We start from the raw sequence: 20,818 nt of genomic DNA on the forward strand, positions 1-20,818 counted from the left end.
TAGCATTAGGTCCAAAAACAATGTCCATACCTTAATTAAATGCTTAATTGAAAAATGCTTTATTGTTAAAAAATGCTAACCACATCTGAGCTTTTGGCAAGCTGTCATCACTGATCGTAGATCGCCGTAACAAATCTAACGATAATGAAGAAGTTTGAAATCCTGTAAGAACCACCCAAATGTGACCCAGAGACGGAAAGTGAACAAATGCGGTTGGAGAAATGGCCCCGCTGCCCTCACTCCATGCAGGATTGCCACCAACCTTCGCTTTGTGACAAACGCAGTCTCCGAGAAGTACACTAAAGCTCAGCCCAGTGAAACGAGGTACGCCTGTAGTCAATACTCTCCTAAGTTTTCTCAGCCAGGAAACGGCGAGGTCAGGGGTCACATTCAGGGACTCTTCATCCCAGTTCCCACAAGGGACTTAGGGCTTGGCGGGCCAGGGAAGAAAAGGTTTTGACTGGAAATGGGTTCTGGTGTACCAGTTGAACGGTTCTGGCAGGGAGCCAGGATAATCAAGATGATCTCAAGATCCTAAATTTAATTATACCCCAAAACATCTCTTTCCACACAAAGTCATATTCTCAGGTTCCAGGGATTAGGGCGTAGGCATATCTTTTAGGGGCCACCATTCAACCTACTACCAATGACTTGAAGCCCCAACAGAGATAGAGAAACCACTGGTTCCAGGGTGGCTGAACTTATTCCTCTATGATGTCACACAGTGCATCGCTGCCGGGTCCCAACGGTCTCCCCTGCAGCCACAGCTAGACTGTAAACCTGAGAGGCCATCACAGGGCACGCCAGGAATTAAGAGAAGGAAGTCCAGATTTTCTGGGCTGCTCCCTGGGTCCTCACAAGAGTGGTCTGGCTGAGCAAAGCCATGATGAGTTGTCTTGGCTCATTTTATGAGCTCAGTAGAAATTCCTTGATAAGCCTGGAGGTAGGACTGGTAGCAAAGCTTCCCTAGAGAACAGGGGGTGGCAGGGAGAGAGCTGGACCGGGGCCTGATAAGGCTGGGCTTGGTTTTCCTTAACCTCCTTCTGTTTGGCCACTCTGAAGCCATATTTTCCTTTCCCTTCTCCCAGCACCGGCCTTGTTCTTCAGCAAAGTCTTCAGCACCTGGACCCCTGACCCACTGGCTCCTAAGACTCAGGCTATGGTCCCAGGAACGTGTGATGGCTTTAATGTGTCAGCTTGTGTCAACTTCTGCTAAAGTGACCAGATACTTGGTCAAACATTGTTGTAGCTGTGTCCATGGGGATGTTTTTAGATGGACTTTATACTTATAACAGTGGACTTTTGAATAAAGCAGATTGCTCTTCATACGTGGGTGGGCCTCATGCAGTCAGATGGAGGCTTGAGTAGAACAAAAGGTTGACCTCCCCTGAGCAAGAATACATTCTGTGGCAGATGGCCTTTGGACTTGAACCACAACATTGACTCACTCCTATGTCTGCAGCCTGCTGGCCCATCCTGCAGATTGTGGGCCTGCCAAGTGTCCATAATGATGTGAGCTAATGTCTTAAAATAAATCTCTCTTTCTCTATATGTGCACATTCTATTGGTTCTGTTTCTCGAGAGATTCCTGACTCATACAGAGTGGCCTCCGCTTTCCCAGGCTGGACAGCAACCTTCTCAAGGGTGGGGGCAGGGTCTTTTCTACATCCTGTGCTCAGCGCCATGCTCCTTCTCTCTCCCCATGGTCTCCCTCCAGGCCCTGCGGTGTCTAGCTCAGAGAAAAGCTGGTTCTCTTTGTTTCAAACTGCTGATTATAAGTTTACCCCAGCCAAGGGCCATCTCCTCCAGCAGCTCAGTAGGGTTTGTGGAGAGGAAACATTTGAGTCTGAGAAATGTAAGGAACAGAATAATGGTCCTGGCCCGGCTGGAGGCCTGGAGGGGTCTGCCAGGCTGAATTGAGCCGAGAAGGGCAGCACCCATGCAAGAGAATAGAGACTATGACCCAGGTGGCAGCTATTCAAGTTCTCCCTGGTCAATTAATGAGTTAAATAAAATCTCTGACAGGTGATCATTTCACATCTGTATGAGAATCATGATTTTCACCTTTTTTAATTGTTTAAAAATATTATCCTTTAACAGAGTCCAAACNAAAAAATAAAATAAAATCTCTGACAGGTGATCATTTCATATCTGTATGAGAATCATGATTTTCACCTTTTTTAATTGTTTAAAAATATTATCCTTTAACAGAGTCCAAACTCTTTCAACTCTCCCTCAAATGAGATGACATCATAACAAATCTATTAACAGGTATTAATATTATATTATAGAGTTTTAATAAGTACACAGAATGGGATTAAATCCTACAAACGAGTAGGAACATCTTCAAAATTTCCTACCCTCCTTTTTTTTTATTATTATGCACGGGTTTGTTGATATTATGCTAAATTTAAAAATCAAATTAAGAAGATCACCCTACTCTTGATACAAGAAAGGAAAATGACATTGTGTCATCTTGTCAGAAAATATGGTATGTTTTCCTATTGTTCGTGTGTTCTGCTGTGTCTTTCTGGAACGTTTTGTTTGTTTGCTTATTGAGACATAATTGACAGATAACATTATATGAGTTTCAGGTGTACAACATAACGATTCAGTATTTGTATACATTGTGAAATGATCACGCAGTAAATCTAGTTAAAATCGATCCCTGCACAGAGTTACAGATTTTTTTTTTCTTGTGACGAGAACTTTTAAGATTTTCTCTCTTAGCAACTTTCAAAATGCAATACAGTGTTATTAACCAGAGTCACCGTGCTGGACTCCTCCCCCTCTTTATCTTCAAGATGGGAGATTTAGAAGGACAACCCCGTGCATCATACACTTGCCTTTTTCCCTTCTTTCAGTCTCCCTCAGTGGTTCTCAACCGTGACGTGTGTAAGAGCTGTCCAGAATGTTGTTCCTAGGACTGTGAATACTGTTCATGAGAGCAATTTAAGCGGCTTACTGTATTTCAAGGAATACCTATGGTAATAATGACAGGATGAAGATTTTTGTCTTTGATGAATCTGAAGCTGCCAGGCCACCTCCTCCTCCCCATAAAATGTAACTGCACCGTAGCTGCATTCAGCGTCAAGGTGTCTGGGGTCTTACGCTCTCAGTGGCTTTTATTTCTCATTGTACTCCCCTAGGAAGGCAGGTCTCGGTGACTAAGGCTCTAACTTAAAAAATATATATATATTATTGAGGTGAACTTCACATAACATACATTTTTAGTCATTTTAAAAATGTACAGTTCAGTGGTATTTAGTACACTCCCAATGTTGTGCCACTACGACCTCTATGATGTTCCCCAACATGTCCATCCCCGAAAGGAGCCCTGTACCCATTAGCAGCCCCTCCTCCTCCCCCTCCCGCCCCTGGCAACCACCACCCTGCTTCCTATCTCTATGCATGTACCTATTCTGGATATTACATATAAATGGAATCCTACCATGTGACTCAGCAATCCCACTCCCAGATATATACCCGAAACAACTGAATACAGATACTCCAACGGGGCTGTGTACTCAAATGTTCACAGCGGCTGAAGCAGTTAAGTCTTCCCTGGGCACTCGCTGCCAGCTTCCTCGTGGTTCTGCAGGGCAACGTCTCTTCATCGGAGCAAAAGCATAAGTGAGGACAGGAGCAGGAGAAAGATGAAAGCTGTACCCAGTTACCGCATTGGGGCTCTGCTTCCTGAGCGTGACCACCCATTGTGATGGGGAAATGCTACCTCCCGGGGGTTCTGGACAATGAATCAAACAGACCCAGAGAAGAGAGGCTTGGTAGACAAGGTCAGGTAGTTCACGACATTCCCAGGAAGCTGGGAGTGCCTCCCTTGGAAACTACAGAAATGACAATAGCCCAGAGTCCCCCCCCCCCCTTAGAGATGAGTGTTGCCTGGAAGCCTGTTATATAAGAGAGCTGGATTTCCAGCCTCCGGAGAAATGTGCAGAAGAGCCTGCCTCCGGGCAGGGCATAGGGCACGGGCCTTGCGGTCATCAGGGTCGCTGGCAGACCCATTGGTAAAGCAGGTCTGTTTCTAAATCTGTTCCCTTCTCATTAATTGCCACACAGTTTTATTCTAGCCCTGCGGGAGCTCGGGGGCTTGCTTGGTACCGCAGTCCCTGGTTTGCAAAGGAAGAAACTGAAGTTGTGGCCTTTTCCAAGGTTTTCTTCCTGCGCACACTTCTGGCAATTATTACAAAGTGCACTCATTATCCTTACAATGGCTGGGAGATTAAAGCTTAATTCGGTCTGTTATTTCTGTGGCTTTGCCTAACAGCATTTGTACCTGGACCAGCCCCACTAGGCTGTGAAGCCAACACCTCCTGAGATCACCAGACCATGCAGTTTGGTTCTCATCATAGCTCCTACTAGTCTGGCCAGAGGCAGCTTTCATCACATCTTAATGGCTCACCAGGGTTTCCTATGGCGATACCTGTCTCTACAGCAGCCAGAATGGGATTCTCTTAAGAGGAAGGCTGGCCTGTAGGAAAAATGACCAGGTTTGACTTCTAACATGAAGTCGTTGAATAGACTGTACCCTTTGTTGAGGGCAAGTGCCCTTTGGGTCAGGTATCACAGTGCTCGGGAGGGAAGTACACAGATCTGGGTTCAAACTGTGGCTCTGCCAGTGTTCCATGTGTCCTTTGGACAAGCCCTCGAACCTCCCTGAGCCTCCATGTGCCCAACTGTGAGGCTGGGAACTAGAGTTGTTGTATAATCGCATAAAATGATTTAAGGAAGTGCGTGACAAATCATGGGTGCTCGAAGATAGTAGCATCATCTTAGAACTACGAGCTCCCTCTCATCTGAGGGGACCAAAAAGGATCTGGTGACTTTTTAATCTTATAAGCTGTGGCTTATGTGATCTTAGATACAATAGAGCTCTCCTGACCTCAACATGGCAGTGGTCTGGGCTTCTCACCAACAAAACTGGCCCCTCCACTCATCCAGATATGTGTCTTAATTAATCATTTTGGGGCTTAGCTAAGTTAAGGCAGCATGTTTAGGTCCACAATTTCTGGGGGAGGGGGGTGCAAGGTCCAGAGAAGCCAGTGGAAGGGTGGAGTAGGATAGAAAGTGGGTAAACTACAATCTGTTTTTTTCTATATTACATTCAAATTACATTCAAAGCTTTTTTGGGGGGAGGGGGGAGGGGAGAGGGACAGAAGGAGAGGGAGAGAGAATCTTAAGCAGGCTCTATGCCCAGTGGGGAGCCCGACGCAGGGCTCCATCTCACAATCCTGAGATCATTACCTGAGCCAAAAACAAGAGCAGTTCTTCAGCTGAGTGGGCCACCCAGGAGCCCCCAAAGCTCTTCTAATTTAATGAGCTGTCTAGATATGACTTTTCTGTATATCAGTCATTCAACAAATATTAACTGAGCACCTGTTCTGTGACTGGTTGATGTTCTAGTCCCTTCTTTCATAGGTGCCTACCTCTTTTCTGCCCGCTCTTAGGAAGGTCACTATAAAATAATACACTGTTTTCTCCCGAAGATGGGGCAAGGGTATGTGAGATAGTTGGAGGATGGTGTGACAATGAGGGGGTCTGAGAGCAGGAAGGCCGAGGGCTTCAGAAGGGAGATGGGGCAGTAGGGAGGGTTGGCATCTGTTTAGCAAATCCCTGCCGCCACGGGGCACCCCTCTCTCCCCAGGCCCCTGCTGCTGAAAATCCGCCCGGGGGAAGCACTGCCTTACAGACAAAGGTGATGGGGGTGTAGCTGAATACCTTGGTCAGAACTTCCCATGGGATTTGAAAATTGCATGCTTGCCTCTCTCTTTCTCTGTGTGTGTGTGTGTGTGTGTGTGTGTGTGTGTGTGTGACTATTTCTCCATCCTATGATAGAAGAAATGCTCCCATTTACCCACGTACACTCAGGCTTCCTTTTTGCAAACACCGCCTGGGTCAGGCTCAGGGGACTGGAGAGGTGTGGCCCTGCCAAGAAGAGCACAGCCCCGGAGACTGTGGGAGTCAAAGGAAAGGACCCATCGGGAGAGAGGGGAGTCGGTGCTTTCCCACCTGGCTTGTTGATTAGAGTAGCTTCTGGGGGAGATGTGTGCAAGCCGTTCTACCACGGCCAAAACCATGCCTGCTCCATTCCCCTCCTCTCCTCTCTCTTCAGTGTTCCTCTCCCTCAACTCCCCAACAGCCCAAGACAAACTCCAACTACCAGCAGCACCCTCATATTCCCAGCCTGTAAGATAAGTGTTGCTAATACCTACTGGGTAGTTTGTTTAATTAAAGCTCAAAACAGATGTTGGCTCCTGGTATATGTGGAGAAATGGAAAGAAAATGAGAGGTCAGGTAAATGAATTACCAATGACCAGATCTGCAAGTTCTCCTGATTTCTTGCATCATTTGTTAGCCAAAGAAAGGAGCAAGAGGGAGAAGCGTGGCTAGGGTTTAGTTCTGTTCAGTAGCACACGTGCAGCCCAGAAGGTGGGGATTAATTATGGTACATGATGTGAAGCAAAATGTATTAGGTATCTTCTTAGATGTTGGATCCCTGCTTGATGAAAATGGCAATTTAATTCCTATTGCCTTTGTTGCTTTTGCGACTTAAGAAAACCCAGTATCCAGGTGCACCAGCCCCTAGAAAACCGGCTTCTGAGACTCTGAAAGTGAGTCCTGCTGTGAAGCTGGTTATTTTTATGGCATTCACCATTTGAAGGAAAGGAATTGGGGATCTAGCTGAATATGGTATTTAGTATTGTGATATGTTCAATATTCTTCCTCTATGTCTTCAAACATTCAAGGGAAATCACCGTGCAGTACAAAGAATAGGCCCAGTGTGATCCTTTCCCCAGCCCCCAAGAAAACCTAGAATCCATCTGCTTTTAAATTTCTGCATCAGGGCGCCTGGGTGGCTCAGTCATTAAGCGTCTGCCTTCGGCTCAGGGCATGATCCCAGGGTCCTGGGATTGAGCCCCACATCAGGCTCCCTGCTCTGCTGGAAGCCTGCTTCTTCCTCTCCCACTCCCCTGCTGTGTTCCCTCTCTTGCTGGCTGTCTCTCTGTCAAATAAATAAATAAATAAAATCTTTAAAAAAAAATTCTGCATCTCCACTAAATCCACTTGAGAGCCTTTTTTTTAAATCTCAAGGTTTGACTTTTTAAATGATATGATCTAGTTGTAGGACCATACTATATTTATAAATACGTGTTTTAAAGGCTTCATTCACTTCCTCATTAAATGTATGTTGAGAGCTCGCCTTATGTAGGTACTGCTGTTGGCGCAGGAGACACAAAGTTACATCACTCTGGGTGACTCACGTCCCCCCTTCATTAGCCAGTCAACCTCCTGATAACATCCTGCATCTTGATATTCCATCAGAGATACCTGATGGAAAAACGGCCCCTGGACACTCTGTGGTTTCAGGTACCAACCCATCAACCTCGTGGAAACACACCATCGCCTCTTCTCTGGTGGGTCCAGCAAAGCCTGGATGTATTCCTTGTTGATGGGCCCAGCTTGGGTCACGTGACCACACCGGAACCAGTCTCTGTGGTTGAGGGTGGCGGGCTCTGATTGGACAGCCTGGTTACATGTCTACTTGTATAGGTGAGGAGGTCAGTTCCTCACAACTCCATGGCTTCCCAAAAGGGTAGTTTCCTCAAAACAAGTTAGGGAGGGTGGGCCAGAAAACAAGCCAATGGCTACTGGAACAGCTGAAACCTCCCTCATAACTAGCAGAGCTGGATTATCTGATGGCCTTCTCAACGTTCCTACTTGGCTGTCTCACACGCACCTGTAAGTTACCCCACTGAGAACTCTTCAGCAGCATACATGCCAAAGGACTCACCTTTCTTCCACACAGATTTACACCTTCCCTGGTGTACCTTATCTTGGCAAAGCAAATTACAGTCTACCCAACTACCCAAACCGGGATTTGGCCACTGACTTCCAGGCCTAATTCCCCCCAGCCTCCGTGGCCAACCTGTTACCGGGTCTAAAATATTTCTTATCTCTGTCCTTCTTCTCTAGCCCTCCTGCCATTTCTTTGGTTCAGATCATCATCGTCTTACCCAGATGCTCTCGTAACTGGCTTTTTCCTCTCTAGCCTTGCTTCTCTCCAATCCAGGTTCATCTTCCCAGTATGAAAATACGACCATATCACTCACCTGTTTAACTCACTCAATGCCGGTCCCAGGCCTTCAAGATCAAACGCAAGTTTTTAAAACTTGGCATACAGAGCTTTATCTTTCACACGAATCCCCCTCACCTGGCTTCGGGGACTGTTCCCCAGGCTCACAAACCCCTGCCACACTGATAACACTGGAACATCTGTTTGCTTGCTTGCCTCTCTCCCTGAGCTGGAGCTCTTTAAGAGCCAGGATATTGTAGCTTGGCTCACTTGACATTCATTGCAAACCCTTCATAGCATATTTTCCTGTTTGAGTTGGAAAGCTGAAAGTTGCATTTACAGCTGGCAGCTGGGATGTAGGAATGTAATAGAAGTTCCATTGAGCAGATATACCTGTATGAAACTTTAAATAGGAGCAAAGAATGAAGAATGGATCTTCAGGCAACCTTGGTGGTGATATCTGATTCTTTGGAAGCAGGTACAGTCGAGTTTCTAGGATCCAGCCCCCAGCACAGGGTGGTTATGGCCTATGGTGTTTCCACTAGTACATGGCCTTAGTGTAGTCTTAATCTGCACAATTCCCAGCTGCATTGCTGCTGCCTGTATAGACATCAAGCCTGGCCTGGCCCTTCCCAAGATTCTGTGAGCTACTCAATAAATACATAAAATAAAACTCTTTCTGTTTAAACTAGTTAGAGGAAATGCTATTGTCGGCAATTAAGCACCCAATTAATAGCGTTAGTATCTAACTATTTGTGTCTGGATTGTCCAGCACNTTCGAGCCCCGCATCAGGCTCCTCCGCTATGAGCCTGCTTCTTCCTCTCCCACTCCCCCTGGCTTGTTTTCCCTCTCTCGCTGGCTGTCTCTATCTCTGTCGAATAAATAAATAAAATCTTTAAAAAAAAAAATAAAAAAAAATAAAAAAATAAAAAAATAAACTAGTTAGAGGAAATGCTATTGTCGGCAATTAAGCACCCAATTAATAGCGTTAGTATCTAACTATTTGTGTCTGGATTGTCCAGCACCGTGCTGGGCCCATGAGCAATACCACATGCCCGTTATTGAATGAGTGATTGAATGGATCACTTTCTCTGTTTCTAAGGTGCTCACTGTATAATAGGAGAGCATACATAAAAAGAAATATTCCAAGGCAACAGTTTATAATAGAGTTACAAAAGTTAAGAGAGTGCTAAGATGGGAGCATTAGGAACATTTCAAGGAAGGTAATTTTTGAGACGGGCCTTGAGAACGAGTAGCAAGTCATTAGCTAGACAAGGAGACAAAGGTTAGCATTTCTGGCACGTTCTAGACACCAGATACCAAACTATGTCATTTATATACATTAACTCACTTAATTCTCACTGATGCTATCACTCTCATTCTACAGGCTGACTTGCTCAAGGTCATAGGGTTACAAGGAGCAGAACTCACATACAAATTGAGTTCCCTCTGACTAACATGCTAAACAGTGTAGACTTTATCCTCCAATTAATAAGAACCAATGAAGGTTGGACAATAATAGGATTAGACGGTGTTACAAAAGAATGGGAGAAGGGGAACTTGACTAGTTAGGAGTCCAGAGGAGAGATAAGAGCCACAAATCAGGAGTAGTGAGAATGGGGAGGATTGAATATGTCCAAGAAGTATTTTAGGGGCTTCACAGACAAACTTGGAGACCACCACCATATTGCAGAGAGAGGAGGCAACAGGAGTTAAGGGTGAACCGAGACCTGGGCTCCGGCTGCCAGGTGGTTGATGGCACCATTTGTGAAAACAGGGAAAACAGATGAAGAATCTGGTTGGGGGGTTAGTTCATGATTTTGGTTTTAGATGGGTTAATATATGATTCCTACAGGACAATAGCTTGGAGATCATCAAGATATCCATTTGTCCAAATCTGTAGTGCCCATGACCCTGGAGTAAAGCCTAGTGCCCAGGGTATCTTGGCAGCTATACAAGCATGACTGGAATCTGGCTCAACATTAGGCCAAGTGAGCACAGAGCCTTGCGTTGCTGCATATTTAAGCTGACTTGTCAGGCAAGGGAGCCCAGAGAAGAAAGGCTCTGCCTGAGGAAGGCAAACACGCGCCCCACTCAATAATTCAGCACAGAGCCTGTCTTGGCTGCTGAGTTACCATCACAAGGAGCATTTTTAAAGTCAAACCCAATTTCTGTGCTAAGTCATGCCTGAGCAAGTTGGAGAGTTGCCAAAAGACAAGAGAAGACTCCAGGCCTCTTTATAAACAGGCCCTGGGAGATTTGAGTACTGCGTGATAAAGCTGTCAATCTAGTCTCAGCCGTGCAAGCCTGTGACTTATTTGCATATGTCACTTCCTTCAGTACACCCCAGCCCACAGACTCCTGCCTCCAAATCCTGTGGACAAAAAAAGCTGTCCGAGATGGCCTCTTACCATGAGATTCAGGCTTTATTATACCAGGGGGTCTAGCCACCTATCCCTTATCCCTTCGCTGCTCTGGACCAACTCACAGCCCCACTGATGGCACGGAGCTCTCCTAAGGGAGAAGACTTCAGAGGAGGGCCCAGGCATAGCCCTTTGTGGGGCCAGGGAGTGGAGCAGAACTGCTGAAGGGCTGTTAACATTCTGCCACCAGCAGCCAACTTCCAAAGCTCTGGAAGGGCAGGCCCATGCAGCTTTCTCAGCATGCTGCTTCCCAGCCAGCCACAGGGGACAAGCCCTGGGAGGAGGCTCCCTGTCTCTTTGCTTCTCTTAGGCTCTGCTTCTATGCCTCCTTGATTAGCGCTGGAGCCTGTGTCACCCATACTTGGGGATCAATTACTAAGAAGGAGACTGTAAGGAAACCTTCCTCTGGCACATCCAGTCCTAACCTGGTACTGTATTGATGCCTGATTGGTTAGTTGCCTAGTTAGGATTAGATTCAGGTGGTCATCCTTTTCTTTCTTTCTTCTTTCTTCTTTCTTTTCTTTTTCTTTTTCTTTTCTCTTCTCTTTTCTTTTCTTTTCCTTCCCCTTCCCCTTCCTTTCCCTTCCTTCCCCTTCCTTTCCTTTCCTTTCCTTTCCTTTCCCTTTTCTTTTCTTTTCCTTTCCCTTCCCTTCCCTTTTTTCTTTTCTTTTCTTTTCTTTTCTTTTCTTTTCTTTTCTTTTCTTTTCTTTTCCTTCTTTCCTTCTTGATTTGGACACTGGGCAGGCTGCTCCCAGTGGGAGGGATCTGGCCCCGGGTGGTCCAGGGTACTGTCTTAGCCTGCCTGGCTTCCTTCCCCAAGAGACAAAGGCATCTGTAATCCAATGGGTCTGTATCCTACTAGCAGAGCCAGCAGCTAGTAGAAATAACAAAAATGTGTCCATTCCTACAGGCTGGCTCATCCCTGAGCCAGGACGCCAGGCTTGGTAGACAGATTACAGGCTGGATCTCAGCCCCCATGCACGTACCCCTTATACCAGGTTCTCTAGTTACACAGCTCTGGTGGGAGCTGTGATACACCAATCAGGAAATTCTGCATTAGAAACTCTCAATCCCCCATCCCCATTATGTAATTCAAAATAAAATTTAAAATAAAAAACAATACTGACTCATAAAATACAAACTTATACAAGTGTTGAAATTATAACAACTTTACTTGGGATATTTCAATTGCAGGAGTTTTGTTCACTGAAGCTGAACCTTTTTTAGTTTTGTAGGAAGTGCCTGCTGGACCGCATCTCTAAGCTCATGTATAGGGGGCCCACTGGGCAGTCTAGCCCTGGGCCTGGGGCCTGGGGCCTGGTCCTGATGCCTCCCATCTCTTGGTCCCTGCCCCACCCCTACTCGATCCTATCATCCTGTGTAAAGAGACAGTTCAGACCTTGACTAACAATGCTCACACCTGGCTTGTACTTCCCACCTCATGCTGGTCCCCGGAAAGCCCCATCTCAGGAGAGACAGTTTTGACTACACTCTTACATTTCGACTCCTAATCTTTCCCATCTGTGTCTGAATCCCAATTCCAGTCTTGTCAAGTGGGCCTCCTCATGCTATTATCACTGGATCCAAGATAATCCATCACATTTTGGGGATCAGGACAGTGGAGCGGTTCAGGAAATCTGGCTTCTTTCATGCTCTTTGGTGGTTTTAAACTAAGCCCATAAATTATTTGATACTGCCCCCCTTGAAGGTGGAGCTCAATTCTTCCCCCCACCCCTTAGAATGTGGGCTGAGCTTAGTAAGTCACTTTTTATGATCAGGATACAGTTTCTTCCTTGCTCTTTCTCTCAGATCATTTACTCTGGGGGAAGCTGGCCGCCATGCTGTGAGGACACTCAAGTACCCTGTGGAGAGGATCACATGGTAAGGAACTAAGGCCTCCTGCCAACAACCAGCAGTTGATATTCTCCTGAGTGAGCCTCATGGCAGTGGAGCCTCCCACCCCAGTCAGGCCTCCAAGTGACTGCAGCCCTCACGGTGTTCTGATGGCAACCTCTTTCTTCTTTCTTCTCCTTCTTCTTCTTCCTTCTTCTTCTTCTTTTTTTTTTTAAGATTTTATTTATTTATTTGACAGAGAGAGAGAGAGCACAAGCAGGGGGAGTGGCAGGCAGAGGGAAAAGCAGGCTCCCTGCTGAGCAAGGAGCCCGACAGGGGACTCAATCCCAGGACCCTGAAATCATGACCTGAGCAAAAGGCAGACGTTTAACTGACTGAGCCACCCAGGTATCTCTGACTTCAACCTTCTAAGTGACCCTGAGCCACACCTCCCAGGGAAACCATCTCAAATCCCTAACCCTCACCAACTCTGTGAGATGATAACTGTTGATTATCTTAAGCCATTACGTAAGTTAATTTGTTACACAGCAATAGTAACTAATACATATTGCAGAGGTGAGGCTGGAGAGAGGGGTGCCCGGAAGTCCCACAAAATGGTTTTCTGTACCAGGAGCTTCTGTGTCACTTCTTACCCCTTTGCACTAAAGGCATCCTCTCCTCATGGTATGCTTGCCTCTCTGTCTCCCAGATAAACATACAGAAAATCAGAAAATAATAAAATACCTTTGTACCCACTACCAAGATTAAACTGATGTTAACATTTTGCCATATTTGCTTCAGATCATTCTCTTTTTAAAAATAAAATAAATCAATCACTATAGATAGAGCTCAATACCTCCACTGTCCCCTGCTTCTGCAAGTAAAGACTAAGCTGGAGCTGGTGTTCATCAGTCCCTCAGAAATGTCTGTTTTGTCATAACTTGTTTACGCATTAAAAAAGTATATTCTTGGGGCACCTGGGTGGCTCAGCCAGTTAAGCATCTGCTTTTGGCTCAGGTCATGATCCTGGGGTCCTGGGATCAAGCCCCAAGTTGAGCTCCCTGCTCAGTGGGGACTCTGCTTCTCCTTCTCCCTCTCCCTCTGCCCCTCTCCCTGCTTGTGCTCTTTCTCTCTCTCTCTCAAATAAATAAAAAAAATTTTTAAGTATATTCTATTATATATGTTTAAATGTTTACATAAATAGTATTATATTATACACATTCTTTTGTATTTTTTGTATATTAAGGTAGTAATTTGCATAAAGCAAAATTCAGTATTTTTAGGGTCCACTTCTTCATGTTTTGACAAAGCATACAATCATGTACTTACCCCACAACCAAGACATAGAACTGACCCATCACCCCAAAAAGTCCCTGCTAGGACCTTGGTTTTTGGGATCCTAGGCTCTAGCAGATGGAAAGTCTGGCCTTGCTTTTCAATCTCAACAGTGTTGTCTGTCTTTCTGCTGTTATTCCATACCCAAAGCAGTACATTCCTGAGAACTGAGTGGGGGATGGTTGGGGACAGTTAGAAAATTCAGAAGCAGGAATCTGTGCTAATACCCCCACATTGTAGTCCTACTGCCTGGCCAAAGATAGAGCCATGGAAAATACTGGTGACTCAGTGAATAAAGAAATGAATGAATGAAGCAATGTAAGAATGGGATAGTGGGGATTATTTTCTTCTCCGTCATTTCTGGGTACCAGGAATCACCAAAGAGACTTCAAGCCTGAGCAGCCAGTGCTCTGTCTTCCTCCAGGCTGCAGCCTTGGTCCTTTGGACTCCCAGCTGCTGGGGGAGATGGGGATTGACTTTAGCCCCCCAGAGATGGGGTCATCTTACATTCCTATCTCCTACATTGCTCAGTGCAGTCTTGTAGGCTCTTCCTGGGACAGGCAAGTGCCTCCTGGGTCTATCTCTGCCCTTGCCTGCCGTGATTCTCCCAATAAACTAGAAGCTCAGAGCCTTTTCCCCCATGAGGAAAAAAAATGAATTCACTTGTACTCCTAATCATAAAGTGTCAGTGAAGGACCCTTTTAGACTTTGTTAAGTGTAAAACTTAACCTTCCTAGGGAAGGAGATCAGTGCTCCTGTCTTCACTTTTTTTGATGCCCAAGGATCTGTATCAGCAGAAACAGAATGGTATGTATTTTCAGAAGGAAAAAATGTTATGATTGATTAGTTCTGATGTCTGCATGAGAGAGGGATAGAAGGAAGGAGAGAGAAATTTACCTATGCTATATTTACCAACTCTGACCTATACTCTTGACACTACTGTATTACTTCTCTAAGATGTTGGAGAGACAGGCATTTCTATGGCAAAAAGCCACCTGTGCTTCTTGGAAGCCCAGTTGCTTGACGATGACCCGCAGCTAGGTGACGTAGCAGGTTCTGTTGGGATGCAGTCATGACAGCAGCACTCTTTTTGTAGCAAGGTTGAGAAGATAAGACAACAACAAAGCAGTCAGCTTAGTATTACCCCAGGCCCTCTATGCTGGAGGCCAATCAATACAGATGTCTGCTTGGCCTTCATTTCTGAAGGTCCTGGCAGCAAGTCTAACGGTGCTTTCCTTACTTAGCATCCTGATGGACACGTGCACTTGTCAGATAGAGAACGAGCCACGTAGGTCCCACCATCTCATTGCTTCTTCTGATGAAAGAAAACAGGCAGCCCTTGGGAATTCTGTTGCAATGGGAAAAAGAGCAGTTCTAATTCACATCCACTTTCCCGTTGCACGCGCTGGCTCCACTGAGGGTTTGTTGACTTCTTGCGTTGGTTAACTGGTCACAATAAAATTGAAGACCGACTCTCAGGGATTTAAATAAGAATTAGCTCAAGTATGCAGCAGACCTGTTTCCCCTGCTCCATAGGGGTTGGCAGGTCTGTGCTAGTGCCCAGTGGAAGCCAGGACTCTGAATGAAGAGGTTCACCTTTCCCCTGCAGGGCTCCTGGGACCCCCTGGAGGAGGGGCAACTTTGGGGACCAGCAACCAAGAGAAAGCTCTAAGGGCCAGGCTCCAGTGAACTCCAGTCCTCACTGCAGGTCAAAGCAGCCTCACTGTGTCCAGACCACATCAATATTCATTCAGACTGCTTGGAAAATCGGAGATCCTTAAAGGAGAGGGGAGGAGGAAGAATTTGGTGCAGAAGGTGGTGGTGTTAGGAAATGCTGACCTCAGCTAAGAGCTCAGACAAAAGTCAGCCATGAAAGAGGGAGAATGGGTTCTACCAGGTACAGCTTCTGTTCTTGGCTTAGAATTTGCATAGACGTTAATTCTGAGGTGTAAGTTGTGTAGGAATTTGACTGTCTGGTTCAGAACGATCAGAAGGAAGAAAGCATTCATCTCTCAGTTTGATTCCCTGAAGTCTCCTCCTTTACCTGGCAGCCCAGCATGTCACCTTGAGGCCCCTTCTGAACCACAGGAGAGCTCTCTGCCCCATCCCAGGACAGATGCTCTCGGGGGCTCTCACAGGGAGGCCATTTTCTGAGGGATCCCAGTTGGCTTAGGAGTCATTTTTGCAAGGAAGCCTTCTAGACACCCCAAACCTGGGACAGGGCCCCCTCTCTGCACTGCCTCAAACCCCAGTGCTCACTTCCATCAGAGCACTCATGACCGTGGCTGGTGTATGTGTCCATCTGTCTGGCTGGACTACAGTGACCGGGGCAGGCTGGTGTTTACTGACCACTACAACTCCTAGCAAAGTGCCTGATACATGGTAGGTGTCCATGACACCTGTATTGAACGAATACAAGACAAAGAGTGTCTGGGGGAGCCTCAGTGTGGGCTGTGCTGATCTGTTGCTCCTAGGGCAGCCCCATAGCCAAAAGGGGCCTCTGAGTTCTTCCAGTGATTTTCCTGGCTTCCTACTGGTACCACCTGGGAGATTGCCCAGGGAGGTTGGCCTGGTTTTATCATCTGATCCCTTCCTTTCCTGGTGGCGCCCACCAATCACCCAACTTCTCCACTCTGGAGCAGAGCACCTCCAGGAGGCCAATCGGAAAGAGCTCTCCTCCCACAGGGCGGTGAATCTGGGTACACAGTCGGGTGTGATTTCCACAGCATGGTTTGGGGTTGAAGCGTTTCTGGGTCTCTTCCAAGTCTTCCCCATTTCTCTCTCCATCTCTGGCTGCTCTAAATTCAGACTTTTAAAAAATCTTTCCTTCCTTTCCTTGCTAAGGGCTGAGAGATCACTCACGATTTCTTCTTTGTAGGTTCTCAGGAAAGCAGGCACTTTGAGGTCACTGTCCCTGGGTTTCCAGTTGAATGAAATTGCTCTTCTTGTCACTCTCTGAAAGATGCTGTAGCCCCCACTTTACATCACCAGGATTCATATTCTATGTCCTTTCCAGTTCTCTGTCCTCTGTCCTCTGGTCTCTTCTGGGAGCACAGCCCCCTGAACATGTATGCCTAGGCCTCATGCCCCATCAGGCCCTCATGCCTCACTAGGTCCACTCTCCATACCTCGTGTTTTACAGAAGCGTCCTCACTCAGCACAGCCTCCCCTGGGCCTCACACTGCTCTGCCTCCCACAGGGTGTCCCACTCACCCCCACTTCCTGGCTTGCACTGCTTTGTAGTTGCTTGCCCAGCCTGCGTCTCCCCTCAGTTCACTAGGATTTGGGGGAAGAATCCCACAGTTTCAAGTTGTCACTCTTCTCTGTCCCCACTTGCTCTTTCTAATGAGGAGGTGCCACAGGCCTTGAGAAGGTTAAAAGGAATTTACCAGGAGGACAAAGGGGAACTTTCATTCCAGGAAGAGGAAAAAGCCAGTACAAAGGCCCCAAGGAAGAAAACCAAGTGAAAGAGGGACAGCTAGACACCTGGTATGACCTGAGCTGGCAGGGTAAGGTGGGTAGGGGAGAGCATGGGGAGTGGGGATGGAAGGCTTTGCCTTGTCAAGAATTTTATGGGAAATCATCAAAACATCTATCTTTGAGCAAGAGAGTTATTGATTAGCTCTGTGTTTATATTCACTGTTCCTCATATACAGACAAAGGGCTAGTGTCCTTGATAAAGGACTTGAAATTGATAAGAAAGTTGATTTAAAAAATTAATAAGCTAACTTTTAAAAATAGCCAATAACTCCTGAGAAGAAGTTGCAAAAGATATGATTAGACAGTTCACAGAAAAGGAAATACAAACGGCCCTTTAACACATAAAAGATGCTTGACCTCACTCATAGTAAGAGAAATGCAAATTAATTCTCTACTTAGACCCCATTTTCATGCATTATGTAGGCTAAAGTCCCAGACTTTGATAACACACATTTTGTTAGCAGTATCAACCTCCGCTGGTAGAAGGGTGAAGGAGCACAACTCAGTGGAAGGCAATTTGACAATATTTACCCAAACTGCAACTGCTTATACCTTGACCTCCACTTCTGGGATTTGACTATAGAGATATACTGCACACATGTGAAATAATGTGTATTCAGGGTTATTAATTATGGCATTGTTATAATGGTGAGATGTAGGAAGCAGCTACGTGCCCACGAATAGGGTACCATTCCTCAGATGGTGATGGTAGACTCCAGACAATGGAATATTATGCAACAGTGAAGGATAATGAGACATGCTCATGATGGGGAAGGGCTCCAAGATATCCAAGACAGTTATAAGGTAAATAAGAAAAAGGTAGACCAGTGCACAGAGTTGGCGCATTTTGTGTATAACAAGGGGGAGGAGAAATGAGACTATATGTTTGTCTTCTCTTGTAAAAGCCAAAAGGAACTTGGGTGAGGTACAAAATGATTGCCCGAGTAGAGGTGAGACAGGTTTGGGAACCAGGCAGAGAGGGGGTAGGTGTGAGGAGGAGACTTTTCACTGGGAACCTTTCTGCATTTTTTGAATCTTGAATCATGTGAATATGTATCCTAGTCAAAATACCACAGTAAGAAGATATTAGTTTTCTGTTTCCATAGTCTTTCTTTCAGAATACTTGTATAGCCCGGCTGCCAGGAGGATCCAGCACCGTCTCCAGGGAGCACTCAGTATTAAGAAATGCACCCCCCAAACAAATTCAGAGATGTCTTTAGAGGGCAGCTGAACCACATCATCTAGCTGTACGTTATTAGAACTCCCTCGATGTTGAAAATACTCCCTCGTCCTTCTGGGGGCTCTGCTTCAGGTTTTTACACTTTCCCATATGTTTCTTTCCCACTCAGCTGGTCATTTTCAGATAGTATTTCTACTTAATAAAGCAGGGTCTGCCCTTTATTCCAATGGTCTTCTTCCTCGGGCATTCCCTTCTGAAGATGACCTGGCTGAGAAGTTCTTGAGAACGGGTCACTCTTGGTGCTTTGTGATTGCTTGTCCAGACTCGGTACTTCATGCATGTCAAATGTGGTTGCCCAATTTGAACACCTTGTAAAAACATTTAAAAATCACTCAGTGAAAATCCTTCAAACAAGGAACAGCTGTGCTGGAGAAAGAGCCAGCTGGTTGCTCACCACTTTCTCAGAAGTGTGGGGGGAAGCACAGTGTTCAAGAATTCCAGGAGGTGAATGGCAAAATTAACCTGCACGAGCCCTTTGGTTGGGACGTGACTGCCTGAGAAAATGGCCCTGTCTTTGACCAGCTGTGTTCACAAGATTGGCCTCTTTAGGAGGCCCAGTCAGAAGTTCTTCTGGGAAGGATTTGGGTCTCAGCTTCCCTTTTCTTGGCTTCATGGCTCTGTGACTGTGACACCTGTCGCTCAGTCTAAGCTAACGGGCTGCACATGCATCTGCGGCCCATGCCGAGGAGGTATTTAAAGCTCAAGTCCAAGCAGGCCGGCTTGCTCCTCTGCTCTTCTTCCCTAGAGCTGGCCTTCTCTAAGAGTTCTGTTCACTCCTGTGGCGCTAGTGTCACTCCCCAGATGGACAAGTTCTGTCGCTTGGATTACATGTATANCGTATATACTTCCAACCAGTTACAAGCTCCTGGGGTGCAGGGACCACCTGTTTCTCATCTCCGTCCCCCCGCCCCCCCCACAGTCACTAGCACATGGCTGACCCTCCATAAATACTTGTTGAATAAACAAATGAATGAGTGGTGAAGTGGACTTCTAATACTTGCTATGTATTTAGTTCAGCTCTGTCCAATAGAAATTCTATGATGATGGAGCATAGAGTAGGGCTGTCCATGATTGTACTCACATGTAGCTACTGAGAGCTTGAAGTGTTGGCTGGTGTAGCTGGGGGGCTGAATTCTAAATTTTAATTGATTTTATTTAATTTGTCATGTGTAGCCAATGGCTACCATATTGAATGTGAAGATTTAGATGATTGGCTATATAATTTGATCACCTACACTGATAAACTGTGGAGCCTTCTCAAGTTAAGTTTTTTCACTTAACATGGCCCAAAAACCTCCAAGAACAGTTTGGAAGCAGTGAAAAAGCATATTAGCATGTCTCATGGCACGTGCCATCATCACCACGGGCAAAGCAAGTCCAGAAGGAGGGAGAGTGACTAGAAATTAGTTCCACCTGCCTTTTTCTGAGTAAGTCTTGGGTTCCACAGGAGTGTGAATGGTCAGCCTCTTGGTTTATGACTCACCAAGAGCCACCCTCCATGACTGCTCCAAGCCCCCACCGGCAGGCTGGGCACCGAGTCTGGGCTGTTGGAGGGAAGAGTGCCATGTGGTGAGTCATCCATACCATTTCTCATAGCAGGTGTTCTTTGGAGAGCCTCCTCCATGGGTGCCCCACCCAGCCTGCCTTTCCCTGCAGGGGTGACTTTAGCTTCAGGACATGCATGGAGTCCATTCCTGTTCAGGAACATCTGGGGCAGTATGGAGTTACCAAGCACTTGTGCTCAGAGACCCCCCCAGGGATTTGGATCTCGGGGTGGGTTTTGTGCTGTGACTGTCCTGGCAGGGGCTGAAGACCCCTATGTGAGTACCAGTAGTGACTGCAGCAACTTTAATGCCAAACCGGGACCCTTTCTTCAGCCCTTGGTCCAACTGGTTCCAGCCATTGTTGTCCGTGGCAGAAAGCAGAGGGGGGTTCCCCAGGGTGCTGGAAAGCCGGGGGCTCCTCAGGCACAGCAGGAGGCATGCAGGCGGGGTAGGCCCTCGTGGGCGTCCACGCATGTGCCTAAGAGTATATGTGTGATCCCCTAGAGGCCACTGTCCTCTCCTGCATGGGACAGGATAGAATCTCTACACCCAAGGTGAGCAGTGCCCGTTTCTCCTGTTGAATGGAGGTGGTTCCCCTTGCTTTCTGGGCTAGGAAATNAGTGTCCGTTTCTCCTGTTGAATGGAGGTGGTTCCCCTTGCTTTCTGGGCTAGGAAATGTCCATGGAGCGAGTCACTCAAGCGCCCGGGACACCAGGTCACTAAGCCAGAGCTCTCATAGCTGTTAGCATCTTCCACTCTCATCCCTCAGGGATGCAGGCCAAAGCTACATGCCACCTACCTCTCCCCAGTGCCAGGCCACACTGTCCCTTCTTGGGCTGCCTGTCACCTCTCATTTGGAAGACAAAAAAA

At 46.5% G+C, this 20,818-nt stretch overlaps 1 long non-coding RNA gene across 5 annotated transcripts in view; it reads right to left on the minus strand.

Moving 5' to 3' along the window:
- LOC105241955 overlaps positions 1 to 20,818 on the minus strand; it is a 118,399-nt gene that overhangs the window by 24,333 nt on the left and 73,248 nt on the right. Inside the window, exon 8 of one of the 5 annotated variants that reach the window (XR_004627858.1) lies at positions 11,234 to 12,378. The exons of the other annotated variants lie outside the window; for them this stretch is intronic. This is a non-coding gene — a long non-coding RNA (uncharacterized LOC105241955). Of the gene's footprint in view, positions 1 to 11,233; positions 12,379 to 20,818 lie in introns of those variants that run through there. 5 annotated transcript variants of the gene reach the window in all.

This window comes from Ailuropoda melanoleuca, chromosome 9 (genome assembly GCF_002007445.2).
Source record: "Ailuropoda melanoleuca isolate Jingjing chromosome 9, ASM200744v2, whole genome shotgun sequence".
Taxonomy (NCBI): Eukaryota; Metazoa; Chordata; class Mammalia; order Carnivora; family Ursidae; genus Ailuropoda; species Ailuropoda melanoleuca.